Here is a 24,411-nt window from a genome sequence, read left to right as displayed (position 1 = left end):
AACTTGAACTCTAATTTTTGAGCATAGCTCAGTAAGCTAGAATTTTTGAGTCACTGCTGTCTCTTTGGCTTCCTGGCCCCTGAGTGTGCAAAGAAATTGGCAAATGCCTTGATCATCCACAGCGGCAGGGAGTGTCAGACTCACTTCAGAATTTCTCTTCTCTCCGGGGTCTCCCTCTTTCGAGTCCTGGTTGCTTTGGTTGCTCTCTGAAAATTTGAACAGTTTTTTGCTTTTGTAAGTTTTATTCAGCTTTTCTTCCTGGAGGGTTGACCTGATATGAACTATTTCCCTCTTTATGGAAGCGGATCTCCAAAAGCATTCTTCAGCATCATTGCTTTACTTGACCTAAGTTGAGTTGTAATTTTTCTCTCTAGGTCAGAGTCTTTTCTTAGAATCGTCAGAGTGTCTCTCCAAGATAAAGACTAGGTGGGAAAGTTAAAAACTTATTTTGCAAAATTTGAACCAGGGAACTTCTAGTCAATCTTAATCAATAGCTAAGAGACTACACGGTTTTGCATAAAAGGACAAACTGACCTGCAATGTTGTTATAATACTGGTCTTTTGAATACTTTCTCTTGAACCAATTAATTCTTTATTACTTCTTGCAGTAAAATCAATGAAATATATAAATCAGCTTTACAAAAATTTGATAATGACTTTGGGGTAGATCTTTATTTGCAATTTGTGGAATATTAAGATCAATTTTATTTGAATTTATTGTTAGGAAAACACACGTATTTATCCTGACTCATTAATGTCAAATTATTATTATTATTTTTTTCTAGTTTTTAGTGAAATGACACGGAATGCTTAATTTTTAATGCTGATATCTTTAGGATTTAATACTTCGTATTATAAAAATGAAAATCAATCTTGATAATAGCTTTTAAAAGTTATTAGGTGCGATTAATTGTATCAAATATACCACTCTGGTGGGGGGATGTTGATGATGTGGGGGCTGTGCTTGTGTGGGGGCGGGGAGTAGATGGGAAATCTCTGTACCTTCCTCTCAATTTCATGATGAACCTTAAACTGCCCTAAAAAAATAGGTTTTGGGGAGCCTGGATGGCTCAGTCGGTTGAGCGTCTGACTTCGGCTCAGGTTATGATCTCATGGTCTGTGAGTCAAGCCCCACATCAGGCTCGCTGCTGTCAGCCTGTCGACGCAGAGCCAGCTTCACATCCTCTGTCCCGCCTCTACCGCTCCCCTGCTTGTGCTCTCCCCAAAATAAATAAATATTACAAAAAGTAAAGTTTTCAGGAAAATTACTGGATTCCCGGAAATTACATTTACCTACTCTGATATACCAGATACAGTGCTGGATAAATGTTTGAATTATTAAGTGTAAATTAACAACCTAAATACGTTAGGTGCCATTTTCCTATATACCCCTGTAGTAAACAACCAATATTGCCATGAGCTGTAATGATCTTAAGTACATGTTTTTGATAGGCATTGATGTTGAACGAACAGAGGCTCAAAAGTTGAGACTAAAACATTTTAAAATAAATTTTGTTGTTTTTGTTGTTGGGCAGGGGCAGGGGCAGAGACAGAGGGAGACACAGAATCCGAAGCAGGCTCCAAGCTGTGAGCTGTCAGCACGGGGCCCGACGTGGGGCTCGAACTCACAGACCGCGAGATCATGAGCTGAGCCGAAGTTGGACTCCTAACTGACTGAGCTACCCAGGTACCCCAAAGCAGATTTTAGTCAGTACTACTGCAGTAGAGGAGAAAGACTTCAATGTAAACCGAAGCCAACAAACAGCACTGTAACAAAAGGCAGGAGGCCTTTTCCAGCCTGGGATGTGCCAAAGGAAAGGTTTCAAAAGTCTTTAAGAGGAGTCGGTCTGTATGGTTAGGCTATCTGGATCGCCTGGCAATCCTCTGGAGGAGAAATCACCTTCTCATATCTTTAGGACAGGAGGTAGTTTTGCAGATGGGAGAGAGGTGCCCACCCCAGTTAGGCTGTTGCCCTCCCACAGAAGCTGGGGGTCAGGAGAGCTACCTCCCGGGATATTTGCATTTCAAAGAGCTGGCTTCCAGGTCCTTAAGGAGACATTTCTGGGTGGTAGCAGATGAACCTCTCATAGGGGGCAGCACAAGGACTGACGAGATTGTAAGCCTTTTAAAGTAAGTGCTCTAAGAGAAGGGAGATCTGTAGCCCGTTGCCAGGCTTTGGCTGGAACACACAGTCCATTCTTCTGGCGACGTGAGCTTTCTTAGGCAGATGGTTTAGGGACTTGGGGTCCTCATTCTAGGAACAAGGCCTGGAGCTAATAGAAACTATTCTCGTGATTAAGTCTCTTAGGGCGGGGGATGAAATCATTTGTGCTGAAAGTTGCTGTTCTCATAGGCCAAGGTTGAGGCCTGATTGAGGAGAGGGCTCAGAGGAGCCTGAACAAAGCTTGGTCAAAGAGAGAGTCCCATCACACACAGGGCAACCAGCGTACTTTATGAATGGAAATCGAAGGTGAAAGCAAAAATGGGGTAGAAATCAGGGATACCTAGAGTTTAATATCCAGTTCTAGCTAGGGGAGAAGGAACTAATGTGTGTTTAACCAGGCACATGACATCTGTCATTTTTACTTAATCCTTCTAATAACGCTGTGAGGTCCATACTGTCTCCATGTTAAATCATGAGGCTCAGACATTTTAGGTAACGTGATCAAGGTCATCTAGTTAGTGACTGCAGGAGTTGGGAGTTCAGACCCAGATTCATTTGACTTCAAAGTGCCAATACATCGTAATACGTGCTTTTCAACATGTATTTTAATCTTATTATGTAGCAACATGCTTTTCTTAGAAATAATTTACATTAATAACAGCATCGATAAGCTGTTTACTGTGTGCCAAACCCTAAGAAGAAAATTTAGCAAGGCTTAATAAACATTCAGCGAGAAAGTAGGAGTGTTAATAGTGCTTTGTGGGGATATAAATGCTCTCAGTTGTCTCGGGAACTGCTGTCAACACCCCAATACATATGGAAAAGCTGCTCCGGATCACAACTCCCAGTAGTGCTTGAAACAGGAAGGTCTCTGGCCATCAAGCCCAGACTCTTAACTTCTTAGATGAAAAAGCCATGAGCCAGAAAGGTTAAGTGATTTCCTCCAAGTGATTTACTCAGGATCCCAGAGCTTGCTTCAGAGAACTGGAACTGGTGGGGGGTGGGAGGGAGGGGAGGGTGGGTGATGGGTATTGAGGAGGGCACCTTTTGGGATGAGCACTGGGTGTTGTATGGAAACCAATTTGACAATAAATTTCATATATTGAAAAAAAAAAAAACTGGAATTGGTTTAACCAGAAATTATCGTGGCCCAATTTGGGGATTTACCCTAAGAGGTCATTATCACTGAATGTATTTATCCAATGGCAAACTGCCACAGTGTTGCCCCTGCATTCTTCTGGAAAATAACCTTAAGAGGTGAAATTGCCTGTAGGTGGAGGTGACAGTGACTCAGCCGTGTCCTGGGGAGCCCCAGCAGGTGACTTAGCAGATCTCTGTGTCAGACACTTCTGCCTGAATCTGTTAAATCTCTTTTGAGTGACACCCCCCCCCCCCGCCCCGCAACACTATAGTTTAGGCAAAAATAAAGTAATAGGATAATGATAACAAAACAACCAACACAGAGCTAAAAAAGCAGACCTTGATTTTTTTTCTTTTTGCCTAAATATGTCCATTACAGTGTTTTAAAAATTTTAAAGATTGAAATAATACCACGTCTCTTCTGTCGAAACATTAATTGATGCTGTTTTGGGTGTGAAATAGTAAATCGGGTTTTTTCCCCTTATTCTTTTCCATCATTGCCATGCCTGAATTTCATCTCGACAGTTTTCCTTAGCTTGCGCGTGTGTGCGTGCGTGCACGCTAAAATAACCATTAAAAAAACTGTAGCAAGAATGCTTAACAAGAGATCACCCTTTTTACGACTTTTTAAGTCTGTAGCACCACATTTGTTGACTCTAGGTTCAGTGTTGTTTTCTAGAACTTACTCATCTTGCTTAACTAACTTGCGACTGTTGATCAGTAACTCCTGATTTCCCTCTCCCTACTATTCCACTCTGATTCTATGAAGTTGACTGCTGTAGATACTTCCTATAAGTGAAATCATGCAGAATTTGCCTTTCTGTGATTGGTTTATTTCACTTTAATCCATGTTGCTGAAAATGGTAGAATTTCCTTCTTTTTGTGGCTGAATAGTATTCCATTGTGTATGTATATGTATACGTGTATGTACATGTGTATGTATATATACCACTTCTTTATCCATTCATCCATCGATAGACAGTTAGGTTGTTTCCACATCTTGGCTGTTGTGAATAGTACTGTGGTGAACATAGGGTGCTCATATCTCTTCAAGATCTTGATTTCAGTTCTTCTGGATGAATTCCCGGAAGTGGGATTGCTGGATCATGTGGTAGTTCTATTTTTAATTCTCTGAGGGACCTCCATGATGTTTTTCATGGTGGCCACGCCATTTTGCATTCCTCCCAACAGTGTGCAAGGGGTTCCAATGTCTTTACATCCTTGTCAATGCTTGATATTTTGTTGTTTTTTTTCTTTTTTTAACAGTTGATATTTTCTGATTTTTTGATATGAGCCATGCTGACAGGTATGAAGTGATATCTCAGTGGGGTTTTGATTTGCTTTTCCTTGATTAGTAGCATTGAATATTTTCTCATATACCTGTTGGCTGTTTGCATGTCTTCTTTGGGAATGTGTCCATTCAAGTCCTCAGCTTTTTTTTTTTTTTTTTTTTTTTTGAGAGAGAGCGCACACCTGGGCAGGGGAGGGCCAGAGGGTGAGGGAGAGAGAATCTTAAGCAGGCTCCACCCCCAGTGCAGACATCGACGTAACCAAGAGTCAGGTGCTTAACCAATTGAGCCACCTAGGTGCCCCTGTTAGCCTATTTTTTAATCAGATTGTTAGTTTTTTGCCGTTGAGTTGTAGGATTTCCTAATATGTTTTAGATATTAACTCCTTATCGGAAACCTGATTTGCCATTTTCTCCAATTCTGTAGGTTGCCTTTCACTCTGTTCATTGTTTCCTTTGCTGTGCAGAAGCTTTCCAGTGCGTGTAGTCCCACTTTTTCCTCTGCCTTTTTTGGTGTCCCTTTCATTCTGGTGATACCAGTGGATCCCTGGGTATGGAAACCTTGGGTGACTCTTCATACCATTTAGCCACACAGTGGACAGGTGAGTTACTAGTGAAGATGTGGAAAGAGGGGTTAGCACTGCACTGGGTGTGAGTGTGTGTGTGGTTCTTAATAACCAGTGAGCATGAGTGAGTAGGAGAGCACTGAACTGATAGGGGAGTTTGGGGTTGTGAGAGTCGGTCGCAAGAGAAGTAAAGGGCCTGTGGGGACCGGGGTGGAGGCAGATGCCAGTCTTTTGCTTTCATGGAGTCATGGTATAGGCAATAGGAAACCCCCAAAGATGGTGGAAGTCAGGGCCACTTGAGCAAGTTCACCTAGGAGAGAAAAGTGCAAAATCAGGATGCTCTCACTACCACAAATGATATTAAGGGGTAGGAATGAGGAACACAGAAACGTGCAGCTCCCCCTTCTTTGCATTGTTCCCTGAGCATCCTTTGGGCCTTTGTCCTGTGGCGTTTACCCTCCGTACTGTAATAGCTGAGTTACTTACTGGGCTCCACATCTAGATTATAGATCACCTGAAGGTAAGATCATTGCCAGCACCTAGCACATGGGCCATGTTATAGTAAGCATTCAATACATATACGGTTTATGAACAGATACATGTGGTGGATGGACAGAAGAGAAACAAAACAATCACGAACACATACGTTGGAAGTGGAGACAAAAAGCTTTGCTAATTGTATGAATTTTTATCTTTTTATTATGAAAAGGTTTAAACATAGGCAAAAGTAGAGAAAATGGCAGAATGAATCCCTTTTTACTACTCAGCCTTTGACAGTGATCAACACATGGCCAATCTTGGGGTGCCTGGGTGGCTCAGTTGGTTAAACGTCTGACTTGGGCTCAGGTCATGACCTCACTGTTCAAGAGTTTGAGCCCCGCGTTGGCTCTGTGCTGACAGCTCAGAGCCCGGAGCCTGCTTCCCATTCTGTGTTTCCTTCTCTTTCTGCCCCTCCCCCGCTCATGCTCTGTCTCTCTCTGTCTCTCAAAAATAATAAATAAAAACGTTAAAAACTGTCTTAAAAAAAACAGATGGCCAGTCTTGCTTCATTTATCTGCCCCTTCCCCATTGGATTATTCTGCACAAAGCCGAGATTATGGGGAAGGGGCAGAGACAGAGGGAGAGAGAGAATCCCAAGCAGGCTCCACACTGTCAGCATGGAGTCTGACGCGGGGCTCGATCTCGTGCACCGCAAGGTAATGACCTGAGCCACAATCAAGAGTTGGACACTCAACCAACTGAGCCACCCAAGCGCCCCAAGAGACTTGCCTTTTGAAAAAGTCTAATCACAACACTATTAATACACCAGGACACAGTGCAGTAATTCCTTACTGCTGTTAAATATTGGATTCGTATTCAGATTTGCCTGATTTGTCTTGTAAATTTTTTGTCCAGATGGTATGTTAGAATCAGAATCCAAATAAGGACTATACATGCGTTCAGTTGACAAATCTCTTAGGACCTTTCTTCTTGTCCATTTTTTATTTAACTTCCCATTAGTTAACATACAGTGTAATATTAGTTTCAGGTGTATAGTATACTGATTTGACACTTCCATACATCATTGGTGCTCATCACAAGTGCTCTCCTTAATCCCCATCATCTATTTAACCGATTCCCCCCACTCCCCCCACCTCGCCTCTGGTAACCATCGGTTTGCTCTCTAGAGTTAAAGAGTCTGTGTCTTGGTTTCCCTCTCTCTCACTCTCTTTTTTCCCCTTTGCTTGTTTGTTTTGTTTCTTAAAATCTACATATGAGTGAAATCATATGGTATCTGTCTTTCTCTGACTGACTGATTTCACTTAATACTCTCCAGCTCTGTCCATGTTGATGTAAATGGCAAGACTTCACTTTTTTAATGGCTTAATAATATATATATATATATATATATATATATATATATATATATATATATATATTCCCACCAACAGTGCAAGAGGGTTCCCCTTCCTCCGTATCCTTGCCAACACCTCTTGTTTCTTGCGTTGATTTTAGCCGTTCTGACAGATGTGAGGTGATATCTCATTGTAGATTTGTATTTCTCTGATGATCAGTCATGTTGAGCATCTTTTCATGGGTCTGTTGACCACCTGTATGTCTTCTTTGGAAAAATGTCTATTCATGTCTTCTCCCCATTTTAATTGGATTATTTGTTTTTTGGGTGTCGAATTTTATAGGTTCTTTATAGATTTTGGGTGCTAACCCTTTATCAGATATGTCGTTGACAGATACCTCCTCCCATTCTGTAGGGTACCTTTGAGTTTTGTTGATTGTTTCCTTCACTGTGCAAATACTTTTTATTTTGATGAAGTCCCAATAGTTTATTTTTGCTTTTGTTTCTCTTGCCTCAGGAGACACATCTAGAAAGAAGTTGCTATGGCTGATGTCAGAGCTTTCTGCCTGTGTTCTCCTCTGGAGAACCTTGTCTCACATTTAGGTCTTTCATCCATTTTGAATTTATTTTTGTCTATGGTATAAGAAAGGGGTCCAGGTTCGTTCTTCTGCATGTTTTCCCAGCACTATTTGTTGATATTCTTTCCTACTTTGCCGAAGATTAATTGACCATATGGTTGTGGGTTCAAATCTCTTAGGACTTTTTCATCTATAGATTCACCTTTCCCTTTTCCTTGCATTTTATGTATTGAAGAGGCCAGATCCTCTGTCTGTAGGATTTCCCACAGTGTGGATTTTTACTGATTGTATCCCCATGGCGTAGTTTAATTTGTTTTTCTATCTGCCGTCTTTCCTGTAAATTGCTAATTAGAACCAGAGGTTTGATCAGAGTTTTAATTTTTTGGCAAGAAGACTTCAGAGGTGGGGTATATGTACTTTCTAATGCATGGCCTCCCGGGCACATAATACCTTGTCCCCCGCCTTTGTGACTTAAAGCTTCACCAGTGAGCACAGGTGTTGTCATTATAAGCTTTCTCATCTGCTTTTTGCCGAGCCGAGTGGTGTTAGCAACCATTGATCATTATCGTCAAGATTATCAGGGGTTAGCAAACTTTTTCCGTAAGGGCTGAATAGTGAGTGTTTTCAGCTTTGCAGACCATATGGTCACTGTCATTCTGGTGTGACAGCAACTGTAGGCAATATGTAAATGATGGACGTGGCTGTGTTCCTGTAAAACTTTATTTACCAGATTCCATTTGGCCTGCTAGCCAAACTTATTTGCCAACTCTTCTGACCTACATCAGTTATTTCATTAGGGGTGTGCAAAATAATATAATAATTCTATCATTCTCTGTTTATTAATTGAAGTGCTTCTAGAAAGAGGAATTTTGCCTCATCAATTATTAAGGAGCTGTTTGTAAAGGAAAGGGAAGATAAATGCACGAGTCTTTCCCTTTATTTATTATCTATTTTCAGAACAGTTGATTCTTAGCATCTTCCAAAGGTGATCAGTTCGTTCTTTTAAGTGTCATCATGAAATTATGGATATTAAACATATTTGATATTTCAGTCTTCCTAGACTGAGGCCCTGTAGATACACAGGAGAACCCTATGGCTGGTGTCTGTTAGGAGTCACAGTGCAGCCGTGTGGTACTTCTGAGGCCCTGAGAGCTCCCTGGCGGAATGTCTCAGTTGTAGTTTTTTTAAAAATTGAGGTACAATTGGCAAAAATTGCATTATTTAGTTATTATATTAGCCATTAACTAATTAACTATTAATAATTAACTACTAACTAATATTATATTAGTTTCAGGTGTACAACATAGTGATTTGACATTTCTATACGTTGCAAAAATGGTCACTGCGATGAGTCTTGTCACCATCTGTCACCTTACAGAGTTAACACAGGGTTATCGACTATATTCCCCATGCTGCCCATTACATCCCCGGGACTTATTTACTTTATAAATGAAAGTTTGTACTTAATCCCCTTCACCCATTTCACTCCCATCCCCAACACCTTTCCCCTCTGGCAGCCACCTATCTTTGTATCTATGAGTCCGGGTTTTGTTTTGTTTGTTTATTTTTTTTAGATTTCAATATAAGTGAAGTCACGTGGCATTTGTCTTATTTCACTTAGCATAATTCCCTTAAGATCCGTCACATTGTCACGAATGGTACCATTTCATTCTTTTTTATGGCTGAGTAGTATTCCATTGTATGTGTGCAAACACACACACACACACACACACACACACACACACACACACATCTTCTTTATTCATTCATCCGTGGATAGGCACGTAGGTTGTTGCCGTATCTTAGCTGTTCTAAATGATGCTACAGTGAACATAGGGGTGCATGTATCTTTTCGAATCAGTGTTTTCATTTTTGTTCAGATAGATACTCAGGAGAGGAATTGCTGGATCATATGGTAGCTGGATTTTTAATTTTTCAGAGATCTCCATACTGTGTTCCAGAGTGGCTGCCCTTGTTTACGTTTCCACCAACAGGGCACAAGGATTCCATTTTCTCCCCATCCTCACCACCAACTTGGTATTTCTTGTCTTTTTCATTCTAGCCATTCTGACAGGTGTGAGGTGATACCTGATTGTGGTTTTGGTTTGCATTTCCTTCATGATTGGTGATATTGAGCATCTTTTTCATGTGCCTGTTACCCATCTGTATGTCTCTGGAAAAATGTCTATCTAGATCTTCTGCCCATTTTTAAATTGGATTCTTTGGACTGTGTTTTGTTTTGTGTTTATTATTGGGTCATATGAGTTTATAAAATATATTTTGGATATTAACCCCTTATCAGATACATAATTTGCAAATATCTTCTCCCATTCAGTAGGCTACCTTTTCATTGTGTTTTTTTTTTTTAATAAAATTTTTTTAAACGTTTATTTGTTTTTGAGACAGAGAGAGACAGAGCATGAACAGGGGAGGGGCATAGAGAGAGGGAGACACAGAATCTGAAACAGGCTCCAGGCTCTGAGCTGTCAGCACAGAGCCTGACGCGGGGCTCGAACTCACGGACCGTGAGATCATGACCTGAGCCGAAGTCGGACGCTTAACCGACCAAGCCACCCAGGCGCCCCTCATTCTGTTGATGTGTGTGTTTCCTTCCCTGCGCAGAAGATTTTTAGTTTGATGTAATCCCATTTATGTTTGCTTGCCTTTTTCTTGCCTTTGGAGTCAGATCTTTAAAAACAATCATAGGACTAATGTCAAGGAACTTGCTGTCTAGATTTTCTTCTAGGGATTTTATGGTTTTTGGCTTCACATTCAAGTCTTTAATCCATTTTGAGTTGATTTTTATATATGGTATAACATAGTGGCCTGGTTTTATTCTTTTGCCTGTAGCTGTCTGTTTTTCCCGACATTTATTAAAGAGATGGTTCCTTAAATGTTGCATATTCTTGCCTCCTTTGTCATAACTTAATTGTCCATATAAGCATGGGTTTATTTATGGACTCTCTATTCTGTTCCAGTGACCAGTGTGTCTGTTTCCATGCCAATGCCGTATTGTTTAGACAGTATAGCTTTGTGGTATAGTTTGAAATCAGGGACTGTGATATCTCCAGCTTTGTTATTCTTTCTCAAGATTGTTTTGGCTATTTGGAGTCTTTACGGTTCCATACAGGTTTTAGGATTCTTTGTTCTAGTTCTATGAAAAATGTCATTGGAATTTGGGTACAGATTGTCTTGAATCTGTAGATTGCTTTGGGCAGTATGAACATTTTAACAATATTACCGCACCTGGGTGGCTCTGTTCAATATTCAGGGGCACCTGGGTGGCTCTGTTAATTAAGCGTCTGGCTCTTGTCATGATCTCACAGTTTCATGAGTTAAAGCCTCGTATTCCTGCTTTGGATTCTCCCTTTCTCTCTGCCCCTCCCCTGCTCACACTGTCTCAGTCTCTCTCAAAATAAATACATAAATATTTTTAAAAAGTTAAAAAATATGACTTCTTTCAATCCATGAGCATGGATTATATTTCTATTTATTTCTGCCTCAGTTTCTTACAGTTTTCAGTATAAGTCTTTCAGTCTTTCACCTCCTAGGTTAAGTTTATTCCTAGGTATTTTATTCTTTTTCATATGATTGTAAATGGGAACATTTTCTTGATTTCTCTTTCTGATAGTTCACGATTAGTGTATAGAAATACAACTGATTTTCGTATATTCATTTTGAAACCTGCAATTTTACTGAATTCATTTATTCTAACAGTTTTTTGGTGGAGCCTGTAAATTTTTCTACATATAGTATCATGTCATCTACAAATAATGACACTTTTACTTCCTCCTTTACAATTTGCATGCCTATTATTTCTTTTCTTGTCTAACTTGTCGCTAGGACTTCCAACGCCATGGTGAGTAAGGCTGAGGATAGTGGGTATCCTTGTCTTTTCTTAACCTTAGAGGAAAAGCTTTCAGCTTTTCATGGTTGAGTGTGATGTTAGTTGTGGGTTTGTCATATATGGCCTTACGTATGTTCCTTCTATACCCACTTTGTTGAGAGTTTTTATCGTAATTCAGTGTTGAATTTTGTCAAGTGCTTTTTCCATATCTACTGAGATGATCAAATGATATTTAACTTTCTTAACGCGGCATATCATGTTGATTGATTTGCAGATGTTGAACCATCCTTGCTTTGCTGGAAAAAGCCCACTTGATTATGGTGTATGATCCTATTAATGTATTGTTAAATTCAGTTTGCTAGTATTTTGTTGAGAATTTTTGACGTATGCAGTATCAGGGATGTTGGTTTATAATTTGTGTGTGTGTGTGTGTGTGGTGTCCTTATCTGATTTTGGTATGCTGACCTCATAAAATGAGTTTGGAAGCTTTCCCTCCTCATCAGGTTTTTGGAAGAGTTTGAAAAGGATAGGTATTAAATCTGAATGTGTGGTGGAATTCGCTACTGAAGCCATCTGGCCCTGGACCTTTGTTTTAGGGTTGATTACTGATTCAATCTCCTTATTAGCAATCAGTCTATTCAGATTTTCTATTTCTTCATGAGTGAGTCTTGGGAAATTGTAAATTTCTAGGAATTTATCTAGTCAAGGCTGTTCAATTTGCTCGCATATAATTGTTCACAGGTCTCTTATGATCCTTTATATTTCTGTGGTATTAGTTGTAACATCTTTTTCATTTCTGATTGTATTTGAACCCTCTTTTTCCCTTGGTGAGTGTAGCTAAAGGTTCCTTAATTTTGTTAATCTTTTCAAAGAACCGGTTCTTAGCTTCATTGACCTTTTCCATTGTTTTTTTAGTTTCTAATCTATTTCTGTTCAGATATTTATTTATTTATTTATTTATTTATTTTCTCCCTTTTACTAACTCTGGGCTTTATTTTTTCTTCTTTTTTAAGGTATATTTTAGGTATAAAAGTAAATTGTTTACGATTTCTTTTGTTTCTTGAGGTAAGCCTGTGTTGCTATGAATTTCCCCCTGAGAACCACTTTTGCTGTATCCTATCAATTTTGGTACATCCTATTTCTTTTGCATTTGTCTCTAGTTATTTTTTGATCTCCCCTTTGATTTCTTCTGTGGCCCAGTAGTTGTTTCATAACATGTTGTTTAATCTTCACATATTTGTAGTTTTTCCAAGTTTTCAAGTTTTCTTCTTATAATTTCTAGGTTCATACCATTGTGATTGGAAAAGATGCTTGATCTGATTTCAGTCTTCTTGAATTTATTGAGATTTGTTATGTGTCCTAATGTGTAGCTATCCTGCAGAATATCCCATGTGCACTTGAGAAGAATGTGTATTCTTCTGCTTTTGGATGAATCTTCTTTATATATCTGTTGAGTCCATCTGGTCTAATGTGTCATTCGAAGCCATAGTTTCCTTATAGACTTTCTGTCTGGATGATCCAACCTTTGATGTAAGTACGGTGTTAAAATTTCCTACTGTTGCTATATTACCTGTTAATATTTACTTTGTATATTTTATATGTTTTGGTGCTTCTATATTAGGTGCATGTATATTTGTAAATATTATATCTTCTTGGTGGATTGACCCTTTTATCATTATATAATGCCCTTCTTTGTCTTTTATTACAGTCTTTGTTTTAAAGTTTATTTTGTCTGATATGAGTATAGCTATACCAGGTTTCTTTTCATTCCCATTTGCATGGGATATATTTTTTTATGCCTTTACTTTTAGTCTCCATGTGTCCTTACTTCTGAAGCGAGTCTCCTACAAGCAGAATATAGATGGATCTAGTTTTATTGTTCGTTTAGCCACTTTGTTTTTTGACTGGAGTATTTAGTCCATTTTTATTTATTTATTTATTTATTAAAAAAAAATTTTTTTTAATGTTTATTTATTTTTGAGACAGAGAGAGACAGAGCATGAACAGGGGAGGGTCAGAGAGAAAGGGAGACACAGAATCTGAAGCAGGCTCCAGGCTCCGAGCTGTCAGCACAGAGCCTGACGCGGGGCTCGAACTCCCAGACCGCGAGATCATGACCTGAGCCGAAGTCGGATGCCTAACCGACTGAGCCACCCAGGTGCCCCTAGTCCATTTTCATTTAAAGTAACTATTGATAGGTATGTACTTGTTGCCATTTTGTTAATCGTTTTCTGCCTGTGTTTGTAGTTCCTCTTTGTTCCTTTTTTCTTCTCTTTCTTCCCTTGTGGTTTGATGACTTCCTTTAGTGTTATGTTTAGATTTCTTTCTCACTTTTTCTTTTGTGTATTTACTATTTTTTTGTTTTGTGGCTTACCATAAAGTTCACATGTAACTTCCCACGTATAGAATAGTGTGTTTTGAGTTGATAGCAACTAAAATCGGAACACGTCCTCCAACTCTACATTTTACTCTCTCCACCACATTTTATGCTTTAGATGTCATTTTGTACATCTTTTTATTTTATGTACCCCTTAACTAATTATTGTAGTTTTAGCTAATTTTGCTGCTTTTGCCTTTTAACCTTTATAGTAGTGTTATTAGTGATGTTTCTACTACCTTTGTTATATATGTACCTTTTCCAGTGAGATTTTTACCTTTGTATGTTTTCTCGTTACTAATCAGTGTCCTTTCTTCTCAGCATGAAGTCCTTTTCATGTTTCGTGTAAGGCTGGTTTAGTAGCGGTGAGCTCCTTTAGCTCTGTCTGGGTGAGTTCCACTGTTTCATCCTCCAGCTCACTGATGCACTTTTCTGCTTTCCCAGCCTGCTGTTGTCCCCTCTGGTGTATTCTCCAGTTTAGGTAGCATATTCTCCAGCTCTGTGACTTCGGTTTGATACTTCCACATGTTTTTTTGTTGAAGTTCTCATTGTGTTCATCCATTCTTCTCCCAAGTCCAGTGAGTATCTTTATGACCATCATTTTGAATTATCAGGTAGATTACTTATCTCTGTAGCATGAAGGTCTTTTTCTGAGGTTTCGTCTTGTTTTTTAGTTTGGAACGTATTTCTCTTACTTGCTCATTTTGCTTGACTCTCCCTGTGTTTGTTTCTACGTATTAGGTGAAACAACTACCCCTCTCAGTCTTTTGCTTGTTTGTTTATTCATTCTTGAGGGGAAGAGAGCGTGAGTGGGGGAGGGGAAGAGAAAGAGGGAGACACAGAATCCGAAACAGGCTCCAGGCTTGGAGCTGTCGGCACAGAGCCCGACGCGGGGCTCGAACTCACGACCTGTGAGATCCAGACCTGAGCCGGAGTCGGAAGCTTAACCGACTGAGCCACCCAGGCGCCCCTGCCTCTCTTAGTCTTGAAGCAGTGTGATCCTTCTTGTTCAAGCCTGCCCTAGCTCCTGCTTGTCTCTCAAACCTTCGTGACTGTCTAAACTGCCTAATTGCCCTCACTGATGTGGATGTGCCAAGACCTGTCGGTGATCCAAGGGGAGGAATCTTATTTAGCGCCTAGTTTCAGGCTGGTGGGAAGCCAGACCCTCAGGCAGCAGCGTTTAAAGTATGCAAGTATGTACTGTCCTGTGGGGCCACAACCATACCCGTAGCAGGGCCAGAGAGGTGCGTGAGGGCGGTATCTGCCTGCTTACGTTCTCTGACCTTCCTTCCTTAGCCTCTAGATGTGTGGGAGGCCTGAAGCCTGTCCCTCAAGCTGAAGCTCCAGGCTACCTAAATAGGCCTCCCCCTCCCCACCCCGCCAGGAAGATTGGGGTTGTGTTTCCTTCTGTTGTCTGCGTAGTAGCACCCTGGAGGTGGTGGCCTTGCCGGGAGCTGTCCATCTATTTGTTACATTCCTGTGGAGCTCTGGAACACCAGCCTTTTGGCCACCAGGGCAAGGGGCTCAGGGGGTGTCTCCCGTGCGGATTGCACCTGCCTGCTGGCCTCGGGGAGGCAGCTGGAGATTGTAGTGGGTGAGGCACACTCGCTTCAGAAACGCAGTGGGAAAAATCTCCTGCCTGTGTGTGCCCGCAGCTTTGTCCGTGCAGGCGAGGACCTCAGTTGTGGTTCTTAGAAAATACAGCTGTGGTCTCTTTCTGCGGTGGGAAAATCCACGATGCTTCAGCTTTTCAGCTCTATTGGGTAAGGAGAACGATGTTTTTCAAATTCAAAAATTAGACCCTTTCTTGCAGTTTGACATATTTTTATCTAGGTTAACATGCTCGTCTTTTTTTTTTTTTTTAAGTTTTTTTTTTTTTTAATGTTTATTTATTTTTGAGACAGAGAGAGACAGAGCATGAACGGGGGAGGGGCAGAGAGAGAGGGAGACACAGAATCGGAAACAGGCTCCAGGCTCCGAGCCATCAGCCCAGAGCCTGACGCGGGGCCCGAACTCACGGAGTGTGAGATCGTGACCTGAGCTGAAGTCGGACGCTCAACCGACTGAGCCACCCAGGCGCCCCCATGCTCGTCTTTTTTATCATGACTAGGTCACTGTTGATGAGCCAAACTGACATTTCAAAGTTCATAATGCAACATCATTTAGTTAGCCTACGATGTGAAATTTGATCCAATCCCATATGTTTTTTTCATTAGTGCCAAGTGGGGTGAAAATGGACATACTCGAAGAGCTCAAATTTTAGTATGTCCCAAGAGGCTGTCTCCTGATTGATCGTCGGTATTTCACTGAGATCAGTTGGCTGTGATAATGCTCTTTCTCGCTCCTTTTCTCTGTTCCAGCTCTTCAAAGTCATTGTCTATCTTTTCTCTCTGTTACGGCCAAACTTTCACCCCAGCCCCGTGCAGTCCGCCTTTTCCTTAGATGCTTATGGTTACGTGCTGTCTTCTCTAGGTGTTTGTCTCATTGGCCCGCGTGCTGCTTTGACACTTCCCTCTTCGTTTCTGTCCTTGGATTTACAGATCACCTGTCTTTCTTCCTGTCTTCTTTATGATTCTTTTTCTCTCTTCTCTTTCCCCAGCTCATTAACGATGTTTCCAGATCTTGCTGATGCATCCTCAGCATTTCTCATTTTCTCTCTCTCTGCCTTACTTTGACTTCCTAGGAAGGCTCACGGTTTGCCAGTCTTACTTCTCATGATTTCAGTTACTCCCCATAGATGGATGACTTTTAGAACTCTGTGTCTCGTTCTGAGCTCTGATGTTTCTATCTCTGTATTTATTGTGGAGTATAAGATGTTTCAACTTTGACTTTTTTTCTAACAAATAAAAAGAAAATCTAAGAGAAAGAGTACACCGTGTTCTTGAGGTGCCTTTTAAATGTATTCCTGTCACTGATGGGGCCCCTGGCTGCTGGTTGATCAATGAAAAGATTTTGAAGATGGGTTTAAAGCCTTCTGAAAGTTGTCTCCCAGTAGCTGTCTTACTTTATTTTGTTTTATTTTACTTGGCGAGTAATCATCGGATTTATAAAAAGATACAACAAATTTTAAAATGATACAAAATATCAGTTTCAAAAACCATCAGAAAGTGAGTGCATTTTTTTAATGTTTATTTTTTTATTTTTTTTAAATATTTTTTTAAATGTTTTATTTATTTTTAAGACAGAGCATGACTGGGGAGGGTCAGAGAGAGAGAGGGAGACACAGAATCTGAAGCAGGCTCCAGGCTCTGAGCTGTCAGCACAGAGCCCGACGCGGGGCTCGAACTCACGAACTGTGAGATCATGACCTGAGCTGAAGTTGGACACTTAACCAACTGAGCCACCCAGGTGCCCCATATTTTTTTTTTTTTTTTTGAGAGAGAGAGAGTGTGTGTGTGTGTGTGTGTGTGTGTGTGTGTGTGTGTGCGTGCAGGAGAGAGTGCGAGCAGGGGAGGGGTAGAGAGAGAGAGACACACACACACAGAATCTGAAGCAGGCTCCAGGCTCCGAGCTGTCAGCACAGAGCCTGACGTGGGGCTCAAAGTCACGAACCACTAAGATCATGACCTGAGTTGAAGTCGGACGCTTACCAACTGAGCCACCCAGGCGCCCCCAAAGTCGAGTGTATTTAGCCATACTCAGCTCGTAACAGAGTGAATGAGTAAGTGGAATAATAATTCGTGTTATAGCCTATTGCTACGGGAACTGGCAACAGAACAAGTTGGTAAAGGCAGGCGGAGGAACCTTTTTTGAAGAATTAGAACCAAGGGGCTCCATAATCACCTGGCATCTGTTCAGTGTTGTACCTGTAGTAGAAACGTGCATGATGGGAACTCCAGGGATCTTTCCATCCTTCACTAAAAGTCCTGGTCAGCTGTGGCCACGGCGTGGCACTGCTTAGTTACCATCTATACTGAGCGGTCATTCGCATAGGTTCCTTGGTGTGTGCACGGTCATCTTCCAGCCTTGGATCCTTGGCAGTCCTTAGGGCCCCTTAATACTTGTGCCCCTGTCTCTCAGTTTCGGCCGTTAAAAAGTCAGTTATACAAGGGATGCACTTGGCATACAGACAGCCCATCATTGACTATCCTACGTCGACTTTGGCTTTAATGGAAAAGTTGATAATGTTAGTATCAGCCAGGATGTGGTAAGGTGGGCCCAGCTGTGTGTTATATTGGAAGAATAAGCAGGAAGGATGTTGGGGGACTTCTGTGGCCTTGAGCGCACTGGGATCTTGCTTTTCTTTCTTTTTAGGTTTTAACCTGTTCTTCCCTTCAAGTCTCTGATCTCTGAGACTAGGCCTTCACTTGACGGTCATGTATTTCTTGCTTCTTTTGCTTCCCCATTTCACTCTGCCCTGTTGTTGTGAATAGCTATTTATTTATTAAAAGAATTATTTTCGATGTTTATTTATTTTTGAGAGCTAGAGATAGAGCGCAAGTGAGGGAAGAGGAAGAGAGACAGGGAGACACAGAATCCGAAGCAGGCTCCAGGCTCTGAGCTGTCAGTACAGAGCCAGAGGCGGGGCTCAAACCCACGAACCATGAGATCGTGACCTGAGCCGAAGTCAGACGCTTAACCGACTGAGTCACTCAGGCGCCCCAATAACTGTTTATTTTAATTTTCCACTACACCCTGTCTCTGCATTGGCCCAATCTCGGCTGGCTATCCTTTGCTTTAGACTCTATGACATTGCTTCTATGACATTACTTCTCCATTTAATATATGTTGTCCCACAACACGTTTCCCTCCTTTCCATGAAGATTTTCTTTTTTCTTTTTTCTTTTAAGAGGAAGTAGCATCTTTTTTTTTTTAAATGTTTATTTATTTTGAGAGAGAGGGAGAGAAACAGGGAGAGAGACACAGAGAGAGAGAGAGAAGCAGGGAGAGAGAGAATCCCAAGCAGACTCCATGCTGTCAACACAGAGCCCAATGCGGGGCTCGATCTCATGAACCACAAGACTGTGATGTGAGTAGATATCAAGACTCAGACACTTAACTGACTGAGCACTCAGGCGCCCCTCCACAAAGATTTTCTAGACTAATTCTGACCACCTTTGAGGATACTAGCATCTGAGCTCTATTTTTCTCTCGACCATAAAATTGGGAGAAATTTTTTTCATACCTTAGAAGCTTCCCTGAGCCAGTTATTTTCTGGGCTGATAAGAAAGACAGCAGCACTCTTCTAGGTTTGCCTTTTGAGGGTCTGAGTGTTTAATGGGTCTGTCACACAACACAGTCGCTTAACCTTAATATGTAATAAATACAAAAGTATCTTTCTTCACAGTGCGGTGCTTTTCCCGTACAACTATCATTTATATCTCCTCAAAAATAATGTTGTAGCGTTTTGCTTTATCCTGATCTTTGTGGTTGAGTTGGTGCCAGTCAGTAACGCCACATTTTGTAGCTGTGTTGCAAAGTGACATCTTCATTAAGGTTGAGTCCGAAAAGCCTATTGAGAAAAGCCATTCAGGGCAAATAAATGCAACGAAATCTGACTTGATTTCCGTTTCCCCTTGCCCATTTTTTGGCCCATTATTAAAGCATTTTTGCCCCTTATTGAAGCATTTCATGAATTCGATTGTTCTCATTTTGCTGAGTCAGAGCACAGTTGGACTTTGGTAGCTGTAAATATACTACATTTCAGGAGGTGTTGCAAATGTTTTTATTAGTGCTGGAGAAGAGATGATATGTACTTTAGAATTTGGGAAGTGAACAAAACACTTTGGGGAGACGAAGAATATTTTTGTCACTTTGTTTTTATTTTAGAGTAATATTATAAACATAACACCTTTCTAGCTTTTCCTGTGTCTATAATAATTTTGAGAAAGCTGTGTCTAGATATAGTGGTGATGACAGTTTTGCTTAGTATATCAGGGTACATTTAGAGAAAATGAAAAAAGGTCTTAAAGCAACATATAGCTTCTTAGGTTGATGTCTGGACATTTACAGAGAAACAATCTTAAAGGAATTGTATTGTATCCATTTTATTAATGCATATCTTTGATGAGCCTAAACCTGAAGCTAATGGTGGACAAATATGTATGAAAATTGGGGATTGTCAGTAATGAAGATGAAGGAATTCATTCATTTGTTCAACATATATGAAGGGCTTCCTAGATGCTGTGATTTATGAATATTTTTACATATTTACTTTAGAGTTAAAGATTTTTTTTTGAAATTCATCTTATCAGATTCAATATTTCTTTACGATAATTATAGGACATTAGATTTATAATTTAAAAACCCAGATTAAAAATGTACAGTGTTCAAGAATATTTATCAAGACAAAGTGCTGACTTCACCACACTTAGCAACGTGTGATGTGGTAACACCGATTGATGGAGAGAGGAGGAATCTTGGAGATAATTCAATATACTTATTTATTTGGCAAGTATTTACTCTGTGCTGGCTTATGATAGGTGCTTGTGCCACAGTGGTAAACAACGTATCAATGGCACTTGTATTCTTAGAAACCACATTCTAGTAGTGGAGATTGAGAGCAGACAAATTAATTAGTTAAATTGGGATTATGGAAGTTTGTTGAAGAAAAAAAAATGGTGCTATAATAGAAAACAAATGGTAAAAGAATTTTAAAAAGAAGGTAATTAGGGAGGTGCTCCCTGAAGACTTTATCTGGAGGCTCAGATCCGTAAGAGAGAATGAGCTTGGTAAGGACATCTCACATCAAGGACATCGCCTAAAGCAGGAAAGAGCCTGGACTGTCCATGCAACTTAACAAAGGCCTATGTGATAGGAAGGCCGTGTGGACAGCGGTTTGGGGGGGGACTGGAGGGAAGGCAGGGGCCACACTGTTGTGCCTTGCTGTATGGAGTTTGGATTTTAATCTCTATGCAATGGAAAACTATTGAACAAGCAACAGGTATGATCTAATTTGTATTTTTAGAAGCGCACTTTTGGCTTCTGCAAAGAAAATAGTTTGCAGTGGGGCAAGCTTAGAAGCAGGCAGATCAGTTAGGAGGCAGTTTTGTCGTGGACGAGGTTGAAGATCTGATGAAGGTGGAAAGATTGGAGGCTCACTCTGGAAGCAGAGTTGACTTGACTTGCCCGTGGGCTGGACGTGAGGATGAGACACACCATAGAATCAAAGATGACTCCTAGTTTTGGCCCGAAAAACAGGAAACTGTGGTGCCGGTTGTTCTAATGGGGACGCTGGTTGGGTGGGAGTTGCAGAGGAGGGTTAAGGCCGGTCTCAGACTTAGGTTAATTTGCCATATTTATAAGAGACAGGTGGTGGTGTCCAGTAGGCGGTATGGAGCTGAGAAGAAAGGCACGAGCTGTAGACACAAAATTGGGGGAGTTGTCAGATGGTATTTAAAGCTGTTGGGGTAAATGAGACAATCCAAGGGAAAGATTGCAAATAGAGAAGGAGCATGTGGCTCGAGGCCAAGTGCGAGGATGCTCGAGCATTTAGAGATTTGACGGAAGCAGAGCTGGCGGAGAACGTTGAGAACGAGCAGTCAGGAAGAGAACCGGAAGAGTGTTCCATCGCGGAAGCAATGAGAAGAGAGGGTTTCAGGAGGAAGGGGGTCGTCATTGGGTAGAAAGCTGTCGGGAGGTAAAACCAGATAAAGGCAGAAAAGGATCCACGTACCTTTATAATCAGCTTCCGCTTTCAGAACTCTTATCTTGTTTGTCTTTGCGTCCCCGGCATCTAGCATCTGGCCGGACACATAATAGATACGAGGAAAATAGTTGTCGAATGATTAAATGAAAGAGAGTTTCAAAAGAGAGCTGTATCATGAATGAGTCAGTCAAGAATTAAATTCAGCAGTTGATCTTTTAAGTGAGTTTCTAAATCCATTGAGACAACATTGCTATCAATTGCTAACAAACTGATAAAAACATGTCAGAAGTTTTTGATATTCCTCGTGACTTCAGGAACATAACTGCATTCTTTTTGGACAAGTAGATACATTCCATCTTTGTTCCAAAAGAGAGGTGCTTACATTGGTTTGGAAAAAGAGGGAATATTTGCATGTGTGCGTGTGTAATGTTCGTTTCATTTAGTGAAACTGGCATCAAAATAGTTCAGCTCCTTCCACCGAAGTTTGAAATTGAAATTGCAGAAATGGTGCAAAGCACCTTAGTGTCTTTAGACATCTTATTCTTTCTTGATATGGTCAGAGAGTTTTAGTAAGCCTTGGCCAAGGGAAATGATGGAGGAAGGAATTAATAGCAAAGAGATTTGTTTAATGGGGAAAGAGTCAGTCACTTTTAATAATGTCATGTGCAGCCTGTATCCCTGTTAACCCTTGATTTTCTTCAATCTTATCTCTGCCTCTTCCAAGTGAAGAAGAAGGTACAAATCAACCAATCGAAACTTGTAAGACTTCTACATGATCTGTTAATGCCCCCTGTAGATAGATTAAGGAAAAAATAATAAAAGATCTCTTGCAACTCGTCAGGTAGTGGAGCTTAGTATGATATTGCAGAATTAGTAGCGTATAGTTTACTTGCAGCGGGTTCTATCTATAGACAGAAAACCTGTGTACCTTTCGGTACTGTATTCAATGCCGAGTCTTCTGTTAATACCAGATTGGAACGCTGAAGGACTTTATTTTTTTTTAGAGAAGGCCCAAGTGAGCGAGGGAGGGAGAGAGAGAGAGAGAGAGAATATCCCACAAGGGGTAAAGAGGCGGAGTGGGAGGGGGCGGGGAGAGAAGGGAGAGTGAGAAGGAGGGCTCACCTGGGGCTCATGTTTTTACACGAAGTGGGGCTCACGCTCACCCGATGTGGGACTCGAACTCACCAACTGTGAGGTCATGACCTGGGCAGAAGTCAGAGGCTTCACGACTGAGCCACCCAGGCGCCCCTGAGTACTTTAAAAATATCAATGGCTATGTTACTTCTAGATTTCCAGTACATCCATATGGTGCTTATTTATGCAAAAATGTTTATGCCTATGTGATTTCATGGAATCACTGCCTCGTGAGGCAGGGTTCATTATCTTTTAGCCCAAGATCCCGTAACCAGTCACTATCAGAGCTAGCCTGCAAATCTAGGTCTCCTGATTCCAGATCCCTATGTGTTTCCATCTCAGACTGCCAGAAGTGACGGTCATGTTCCCGGCTGTACATCCAGGGCCGTGAGGTTGCCGATGTGGGTCACTATGCATAGGGCGAGGAGTACCTAGTTTTTCTCCTTTGTTGCTGGACGTTCATTTGGATTAAAACCCTAGCAAAGAATGCATCATAAATCTCTCCTCCGCATGTGTAAATAGCGGCTTCTTGTCCAAAATCAATAGCCTAGAATTCTAGATCATTAACTTGGCTGTATTCTAATAGATTATGGTTCCCTATCAAATTAAATTGCTTGGTCCTGGAGGAGGGGCAAGAGTTTTAATCTCTGAGGGAAGTTTCTGGAATGGTGTGTGTGCTGTCAGGCAGCCATTAAGGATTATGGGTGTTGCAGATTAAATTCATTGAGAGTCAGCTGCTGATCTGTTAGGAATGAGTGCTTGGCATCTGTCAAGGCAATTCTTTTAGGGTTTTCTAAATGACAGCCGTTTATAATAGCAAGAAAGATTGCTTTTAACGAAAAGGCATAATAGCAGAAACCTGAACTCTGAGGCGGTCATGCTGTAATATGAAAGTTCAAATATTGCTAATGTTTCCCAAATCATTGGTCAGAGAATTTAGGCTGTCATAAAAAAAAAAAAAAGGAATTGAAAGACAGAAGCAAATCGTTAGCACTGGCTCTCAAGACAGAAACCATAGATCACGGAAATGACAATCCCTTAGTTTGTATCAGTTTTGTGTCGTCGTCGTTGTCGTTGTTAGAGAGCCCTTCAAGATCTCTCGACTCATCATGTAGAAAGCGATGCTAGTCATGTTTATTTTCCAGGATGGGAGGAGGATCCAGGAAATGAGAGTTGGAACTTGGCAGCTGTTACTCTGAAATAAGGGGAAAAATAGAACCTGTTCCGTTGATGCCAAATTAAAATGGTTGATGGACTCTGGGAGCATGATTCAGGCTAAATGAAACCTGTGTGAGAATCACTTGGAAGAACCTAAAGTCACCCCAAGGCATAGAAAATCAACTTGCGTGGACGGTAGAGCAATACACAGGCCAGAGCCCCGGATAGGCAGAAAATAGGATCACAGCGACAGTTTGTTTCTGAGCTCCGTTTGTCCTAACTTATGGCATCTTGGAAAAAATGCTTACCTTCTATGGGCATTTACACATCTGTTAAAAGGGAATTATAATTGCCTTTCACCGTTATGAGGATTATGCAGTATTTCTAAAAGTTTTGAGCTTCTTAGAGGCTAATAATTAACAGAAAGTTATGATAAAGATCATAAAGGTTTATATATAGCAAAAATACAACAACTGGATTTTGACCAAGAATTTTCTCACACAAAAATTGCAAGAACTACAGGGTCAGGCAGCTTCGGAGTACGTAAGAATGTCTAAATCTTCTAGGTAGGAACGGCGGCCGTTGATAAATGAGGAAGATAATTTCTTTGGACAGAGATTAGCTTTGGATTTTGTCAGAAAGGGATAGTTTAGCATGGTAGGCTGGTTATCTATTGTTGTAAAGCAAACCACTTGAACACATGGTGGTTTAAAATAACAGCCATTTTATTTGCTCAT

The 24,411-nt window shown here is 40.9% G+C and overlaps 1 pseudogene; it reads right to left on the bottom strand.

The window, feature by feature from the left end:
* Window positions 1–17,551: 17,551 nt before the first annotated feature.
* On the bottom strand, window positions 17,552–21,476 carry LOC102959232 (annotated as a pseudogene).
* Window positions 21,477–24,411: the final 2,935 nt, after the last annotated feature.

The sequence above is a fragment of the Panthera tigris genome, chromosome B2 (assembly GCF_018350195.1).
Source record: "Panthera tigris isolate Pti1 chromosome B2, P.tigris_Pti1_mat1.1, whole genome shotgun sequence".
Taxonomy (NCBI): domain Eukaryota; kingdom Metazoa; phylum Chordata; class Mammalia; order Carnivora; family Felidae; genus Panthera; species Panthera tigris.
Note: the sequence above shows the minus strand (reverse complement) of the source record. Positions and strands in the feature narration are given on the sequence as shown.